The sequence below is a fragment of the Cnephaeus nilssonii genome (assembly GCF_951640355.1).
Source record: "Cnephaeus nilssonii genome assembly, chromosome: 5".
Taxonomy (NCBI): domain Eukaryota; kingdom Metazoa; phylum Chordata; class Mammalia; order Chiroptera; family Vespertilionidae; genus Cnephaeus; species Cnephaeus nilssonii.
Genome location: NC_137076.1, coordinates 104,914,129 through 104,922,193, shown reverse-complemented (window position 1 = coordinate 104,922,193; position 8,065 = coordinate 104,914,129).

The following is an 8,065-nucleotide window of genomic DNA, read 5'->3' as shown; positions in this document are numbered from 1 at the left end:
CCCCCCCCCACACACACACACCAGACTGTGAACATTTGAAGACAGACACCGCGTCTGCTTCACTACTACAATCTGAGCACAGCAGATGCTCGGAATTGAAATGATTGACACACACACGCACACAGGTGAACAGAGCATGTTTTAAGCTAAACCAACAAGGGATAGTGCTGGGATGAGCTACTTTCCTCCTTAAAAACCTCCTCGGGGTTGTTGAAACGTGATTTGTGTGACAGAAACAAGTCTGATCTGATGTTGCACCAGTGCCCGACACAGAGCGTGGGTACCAGGCGTGCTCGGGGACGGGCACCGTCTTGTCCCATCTGATGGAGCATCCATCCTTTGCATCTCCAGCCAGCCCGCTCACTCAGAGAAAAATCTATGGTCCCAAGTGCATCGATTAGAAAACCACAAAGGTTGGCAAGAAAAGGACTTAGCATGAATCCAAACAAGGCAGAAAGGACAAAACAAGTCACTCTCTGCACCGAAAGGAGCAATTAAATCAGATGACAGCAGAAACTAATAAAATAGAATGCACACAAAACAAATCAAGTACATTTGATCAATGCCACCAAAGACGGTCCTTTGAAAAGACCAATAAAGTAGATAATTTTCTGGCAACTCTTACCAAGAAAATCAGAGAGAGGACATTTAAAACTAACATTGGAAGTGAGAGAAGGCAGGGAACTATAAATAAGATTGACACTAAAAATGTAGGAATGCTAGGTACAGCTTAATATCAGTGAAGTAAGCATCAAGATGAAATTAATGACTTTGTAGGAAAATATAAATTATTAAAATTGATTTAAGAAGTGGTAGACAGCCTAAATAGAGAAATAAACATAGAAGAAATATAGGAGAAATTGAAAAGGTAAGCAAAGACCTGTCCCTTAAAAAGGACATAAACTCTAGTAGTTTATGGCAAGTGCCACCAAATTTTTTTAAAAAAAGATTACATTGGCTGTGATCTATAAACTATTCCAGAATATAGAACAAGATGGAAATCAATTCTCCTTAGTCTGTGAGCATAACCCTGACATCAAAACTAAAATTAAAATAAAATAGTAGGCCATATTCACTCATAAACATAGCTATAAACATGCTGAACAGAATGTTAGCAAATCAAATCTAATAGTATATCAAAATATTAGTGCCAAAGATATTTTACTATTCCATGTCAGAAAAATATATTAATAAATTTCACCAGTTTAACAAATAAGAGAAGGAAATAAAATGCGATGGTTTCCATAGGGATTTCAAAAGCACCATAAAATTAAACACCTGTTTCTGCTGAAATAAAGCCATAACCTAATAGCTGATGTTTAACAAACATGAGGCCTATTGGTGAAATACAGAACCATTCCCTCGTAGGACTTGAACAGGTAAGGATGCTCTCTGTATCACCCGGCCACACAACATTTTACTCAATGTCCCTGCCAATGCAATAAGGCAAGAAAAAAAAAAGGATTAAAATTTCAAACAAGGAAAAGCATCCTTATTTGTAGGCAATCTTACTGTATTATTTCCCTAGAAAACCAGCTAACAAAATAACAAAACTAATATGAGACATCAGTAAAGGGGAAGTAGATAGACACCTGCACAACACTTAAAAATGAATAATTCCCTTTACTATGTAATAATCCACTCTAACATGTAATTAAAACTCCCACTCATAACAAAAAAACATACATGCCCCATCTAGGAACAAATCTAATAAGAACTGTGCAAGACCTACAATTATCTATATTAATAAAAGGGTAATATGCTAATTAGACTGGGAGACCGGACATCTTCCGACCATCTGACTTCCTTCTGGACAAAGCCACGGTGGTGGGGGACGAGGCAGAGGCAGTTAGGGGCCATGAGGCCAGCAGGGGAGGGCAGTTGGGGGCCATGAGGCCGGCAGGGGAGCAGTTAGGCAGTGATCAAGCCAGTAGGCGGGCAAGTGGTTAGGAGCCAGCGGTCCCAGATTGCGAGAGGGATCCTGGATTGGAGAGGGTGCAGGCTGGGCTGAGGGACACCCCCACCCCATGCACGAATTTTGTGCACCGGGCCTCTAGTTAAACTTTATGAAATGGATGTTAGCAACAATGAAAAATTCTGGAAAATGAAGAGTCATGCCCCAATCCTAGACGGGAAAATACACTGTAACGATATCAATCGTCTCCCCATAATCTCGATATTCGGTGTAACTCTGATCCCAGTTTTGGATGGCTTTCACCTGAGGTCTGATACTCCTTGGCCTTATTCCCCACGTCGCCGCTGGTCCTGGTTCGTCCAGCCCAGCGGGGGAATTCAGACCCTCCCACCTGAGGTGTGTGCAAAGCGTACGTCCACGCACCTGTGCTCCAATATCCACTCCCCCGACGAGAAGCTAGAAGCCTTGTGGCACCTCTGAGCGTCCATCTTTCGTCAGCCCTCCCTGGCCTTTAGGCGATAATTATTTCACTCATGATTATTTTCATTCAGTTTCTCCCGAGAATGAGGGCGATCAGGGGCTTGATTTTGTTCCTGGTTTGCCCTGTCCCCAGCACCTGGAAGCTGTCCCCTTCTCCCATACAGTCAATAGTCATTGGATGAGTTCAGGAAGCCAGGCGGCCTGCCTTTAAGTCCCCAAGCAGGTAGTTTCACATGGTCCTGGTGACGTGGACCCTAGCACACCGTCCTGAGCAGCGGCGTCGCCGCAGGGCCGGGGACCTCTGCGTTAAGGTCCCGGTTGTGGACGGACCCCTCTGATTTGTGGCCTCCCAGGGTCCCGCACGGATCGCCCTTCTCCTTCCTGGTCCGCAAGTCTCATTTCTTCCCCCCGGAAGTGTCCACCGAGTCTTGAACCTTCTACCTTGCGGGCCTCGGCTGTGTTTCTCCTCTGGGCCTTCGTCTCCGTTTCCTGAACAACGTAATCCCCAAATCCCCGCGTCAAGGACAAACGTAATCCCCAAATCCCCGCGTCAAGGACAAGTCAGGGCGGCCGCCGGAGCGGCTGGTGGCCTCTGGGACAGTGGTCCTGGAATTTGCATTTTCCCGCGAGTTTGATCTTACAAATTCCCCTGCACACCTGGGCTGAGGACCCAGCACGCTAAAGATTTCCTATATCTCCTTCCCACACCCACACGCAAGGAGAATTTCTAATTTCCTGTCAGCGGAGCTCAGCAGGTTCTTTCCCAGGGTTTTGAAACTTTATCAAAAATACCGATTTCTTGAGGAAAGAGCATCGTCGATGCGGCTTCCCAAAGGCGTCCCTGAGAAGAGTGTCTGCCCGCCTGAGCCACCTGGTCTGTGTCCTGCGGGGATTTAGGACTTTATCACAGGACACGGCCACACCAGCCCCCAGGCGGGACTCGAGGGTAGCTGGTTAAGGGGCTCACTTGGCACTGGGGCCGGACCTCTGGGCGAGGCGGCCTGCGGCGTGGAAAGCAGAAGAGAAGAAGGGCTGGCCCCGTGCAACCTGCGAGACCGTGGGAACTAGAGCTGCTGCCCCCGGGCCTCAGTCTCCACATCTGTGAGATGGCCGTAAGCGCGCTCCCCTCTCTGGCAGTTCTGGGCTGTTACCTGAGACCAGGTGCCCGCCAACTGCTGCCTCTCCCTCTACAGCCCGTATCTCATCCCTCCACCAAGAAAGCAAGCCCGGCACACGGTGTTTTTGGAAACCCCGTGACAGTGTCCACACAGGGGCTCGTTTTGAGCAAAGCTTTGCGCCGAGTCCTGGCGGGAAGCAGCGGGGAGACCACACAGAAGCTGCGTTGGGGTGTCGGTCGTTTGCGTGAGGACTTCAAAGGAAGGTCTGCCCTGGATGGATGCCCAGCCGAGGCGGCATCTCCTCCAGGCCCTGGGAACAGAGTCCATGGCTGGCCGCTGCCGGCTGTGGCCCGAGGACCACGGCTTAGCCTCGCGGAACTCGCTTCTGTAGCAGGAGAGTTTGCTTTTTAACAGCCACCGTCTGCGGTGGTTGTGGGATTTTTTTAAAGCATAAATAAAACGGTGTGGGTAAAACATTTAATGCCATGCCAGGCATGCTTTCTGAATCTCACGCCAATCAGGAATAATTAAGCGAGAAGCAGCCGGCAGACGGTGGAAGGAACGGAACACGCTCTGATTCTCAGCAGCGTTGACTCCCACCTCCATCCCGTCCCAGCGGGAGGCAGGGTGCCCGGGCGGGCAGCTGGGTGTGTGCTGGGAGCGGGACCCATTAGGATTCCAAGTCCAGTTTCACGAGCCGCCTGCCCTGTGACCGAGGCTGGGCGCCTGGCCTCCTAGGGCGTGTGAGGATGAAATGACGGAGGGTGCACGGGGCTGGGCCAGGGCGAGGGGCAGCAGAGGCTCCGGTCCTGCCACTCTTTAGGGCTGAGGTCTTTTGGGGTTGGTGAGGGACAGGCTAGAGAGTTGGGGGCAGGAGGAAGGAGAGGGATGGAGGACATGCCACATACAGGGTCTGGGAGGGCTGCCGCTGTCACACCAGGACGAGGGAGAAGAGAAATGCGGTCCCGTGAGCCCCAAACATGCCTCGGTCCCAGGTAAGCTGAGGCTGCTCACCCTAAAGGCTGGATTGAAACAGCAGCACAGGGAATAGCTGGGCCAATAAAGAGGCTGGGGCAGGAGAAGCAAGGGTGCCAGGAGGCTCCTGGCAAGGAGAGTTCAGCACCAGGGACAGCGCTATGCAGGCTGAACCCACTGCTTGAAGCAGCTCAATACCCATGATGGTTCATGTGGACATCTTGTCAACCACATCCCCATGGTTGGGAGGCACAGACCTTGTTTCCCATCGGTGAGTCCCCTGCCGCCAGACTGTCAACGAGAGAGAAGATGTGGACAGAGCCATTGGCCCTCTGGCCCAGGAGAAAATAGATGCTCAGAAGCCGGTCAGGAATGGACTAGAGGACAGAACAACGAAACAGAGGCATGTGCCCAGCCCCTGGGCAAGGAGGTACCGATGGTGAAATCCTCAGAGAAACCTGTAATAATGGTCCTGTGTTTACCTTCACAGTTTAAAGAATGTGACTATCCTACCTAATAAAAGAGTAATATGCAAATTGACTGCACCTTTGCTATGCCCAAGCCACGCCCACCAGCCAATCAGGGCGACTATGCAAATTACCCAACAAAGATGGCGGTTAATTTGCATATGCTGAGGGAGGGAGGAGTGAAGACTGAAGGAAGAGGGAGGAAAAGCAGAAAGCAAGGTGGCTGCCAGAGGGAAAGCGTGGGCGGGGCGGGGCTGGGTGGGGCAGGCGGCAGCTTGCAGGAATCTTCCTGCAAATGGGCTCCTAGTGATTTCATAAACCAGGACAAGCAATGATAACTGTGATGATAGCTAACATTTCTAAGCACCTACTGTGTGCCAGGAACCCCCAGGGTTTATATTTTTAACCCTCACAGCCATTCTATTTATTGTGCAAGGTGGTAGCTCTGTGCCCATTGTACAGGTTGGGAACCTGAGGCTTCCAGACCTCGGATCACTTGCCCAGATCAGCTGGAGCCACAGAAGAGCTCAAAAGGGGGGGGGGGGCGGCGAAGTCCCAGCTTCTACTCTTCACACTCCAGGTGGAGATCTGTGCCCCAAAGAAGAGGAGGAAATGCATGCTGGGGAGGCAACACCCAAGCCCACAGCCCAGTGCTGAGCAGGGCGAGCTACCTGCAAACGCTCACCTTGAGCACCAGCCGCAGTCAGTGCAATCCCACCTGAAATTCAGCCTGCCTGAGCCTTTTTGTGTGTCAGTTATAGAGTCATTTAAAGCGAAAAGCCCTTTAGGTGCAAAGCCATTGGCCATACACTCCACCTGCTCCAGCCCCCAAAGACATGGTTTTGCATTTAGTGTTTTTCATTTCTGACAACTGATAATGAACTCTCCCTCAATGTGAGAACTCCCCCCCTTTTTTTTTACCTCTATGAAAACAGGGTGTGCAATTAACAGCTCGTTCAAAAGAATCGGGCTGCTCGGGCAGTTTGTGGTGTTGGTCTAAGCACTGAAAACTCTACTTGCACAATATTATAATCTTCGTAATCAATCATCCTTCCCGAGAAGCACTAAGTGGGGACCTCTTTTTCTGGAAGGAAAAAAAAGCAAACCTTTTCTCAATGACAAGTAAGTAACACAAGGAGAAGCAGTTTGCTTAGTGGTCTGAGCCTCCCGGATGATATTCCAATCCCAGTCCTGCCCTGACCTGCTCTGTGACCTGGGACAAGCTCCTTAACCACTCAGAGTCTCAGTTTCCTCATCTGTGGAATGGGGTTGAAATGTGAGGTCAGCAAAATCGTGCCTGTCAAAGCAAGTCCCAGAGTGCCTGGGACAAAACCAACACTCACTAGCATTTCTACTTGGCACCTTGATACCACGTCATAGAATCATGAAGACGGACTGTGCGTGCTCTTAGTGAATTGCCAGCCCCTCTCCTCTTGCTCAGTGTCCAGATGACGAGTTCACCGCTTACACCTGAGGAAGTCACCCCATTCCCCCCTTCTCCTCTGGGAGAAGCCCGGACTGTGACGCTCCAGGAGACATGGAAAGACCCTTGGGATACGTTCCCAGGCCTCAGTTTCCCATCGGTCATGTCCACCTCAGTGGCTGGTTGAGAACATAGATGAAAGTGTAGGGAACGTCACCCCAGGGACCAGCTCATAGTTGCTGCTCCATAAACAACCCTTCTTCCTTCTGGTGCCCACTCGGTCCTTCTTTGCTCTCTGCAGTCCTAAGAGGGAAGCAAGACAAGGGTCCGTGTTCTCGCTGGAGCAGAGAGGTAACCGATCTCTTGGAGTCTCTCGCGGGAAGAGCTGGATTGTAAGTTCCATCCTTGGCTTCCACTCCTGCTTTCTTGCCAAAGCTCCACATCGAGCCATCTCATGTATTCAACAAAACCTACTGAGTGCCTCCCAGGTCCAGGCCGTGGGCTGGTCCACTGCACCAGTCCAAGCTCGATTTAACAAGGGCCTGACCACCAGCAGAGGCAGCTCAGAGGGGTGAGGGGGCAACTCTGTGTCTCCTCTCTCTGTGCCTCCTCCTGGCTCTTCCCTGCATAGTCTCCCTCTCATTGCCTCTCTCCAGAGCTTCACCACCCACACAGCCAGCCACATGCTGATGAAGTTAATAACCAGGGTGTCAGCTTTAAATACCAGTTAGCTCAAGGGAGAGAATCTACTTGTCAAAAAAAATCTAGCAAGAGAAAAATTCCAGTGGAGCTAACCCATTACCACAGCCCATGGTGCTCAGCCTGTAGGATGCTGTTATACACTGAGTGGCCAGATTATTATTATCTCTGAAAGCATAATAATCTGACCACTCAGTGTATATCCTATATAATAAAAGGCTAATATGCAAATTTTCCCCTCGACCAGGAGTTTGACCAGCAGGCAGGCCGGCCAACCGCCCATGTTCCCTCACCCTGGCCAGGCTGGCCGGACCCTACCCATGCACGAATTCATGCACCGGGCCTCTAACGTATATATGAACGAATGGATGGATGGATGGATGGATGGATAAATACAATACACTCAGTGGCCAGATTATTATGCGTTTAGAGATCATCATAATCTGGCCACTCAGTGTATTGCATTTATTCATCCATCCATCCATTCGTTCATTCCTTCATTCATTCTCCAAAGAAGTATTTATTTATGAGCATCTATTGGTTAGACATTATTATAGGCCAGGGGTCAGCAAACTTGTTCTACAAATGGCAAGAGAGTGGCTATTTAAGGCCTCGTGGGTCATGTGGGTTCTGTCCCTACTACTCAGCACCACTGCTGGAGCACCAACAGCACAGAGACAAAGGAGGTGCCTGCTCCAGGACAAGTTTACTGACAGAAATGGCAGGCTGGCGTTTGCCCACCCTGTGCTGGCAGCCCTTTGTGGAGGTCAGAGCCTGGTGTGAGGACAGCCGTGGGGACACACTGTGGTGAGAGACAGGATGGAGGGCACAGTGACAGTGAGAGTCGGTAGTTAATTACACACGGAGTGCTGCCATATGCCAGACACCTCACCTAAGTTATTTGACTTGTTTTCCAACAACCCTGTTGGAGGTATTGTTTTTTTTTTGTTTTTGTGTGTGTGTGTTTTTTTGTCATTTACAGAAAATG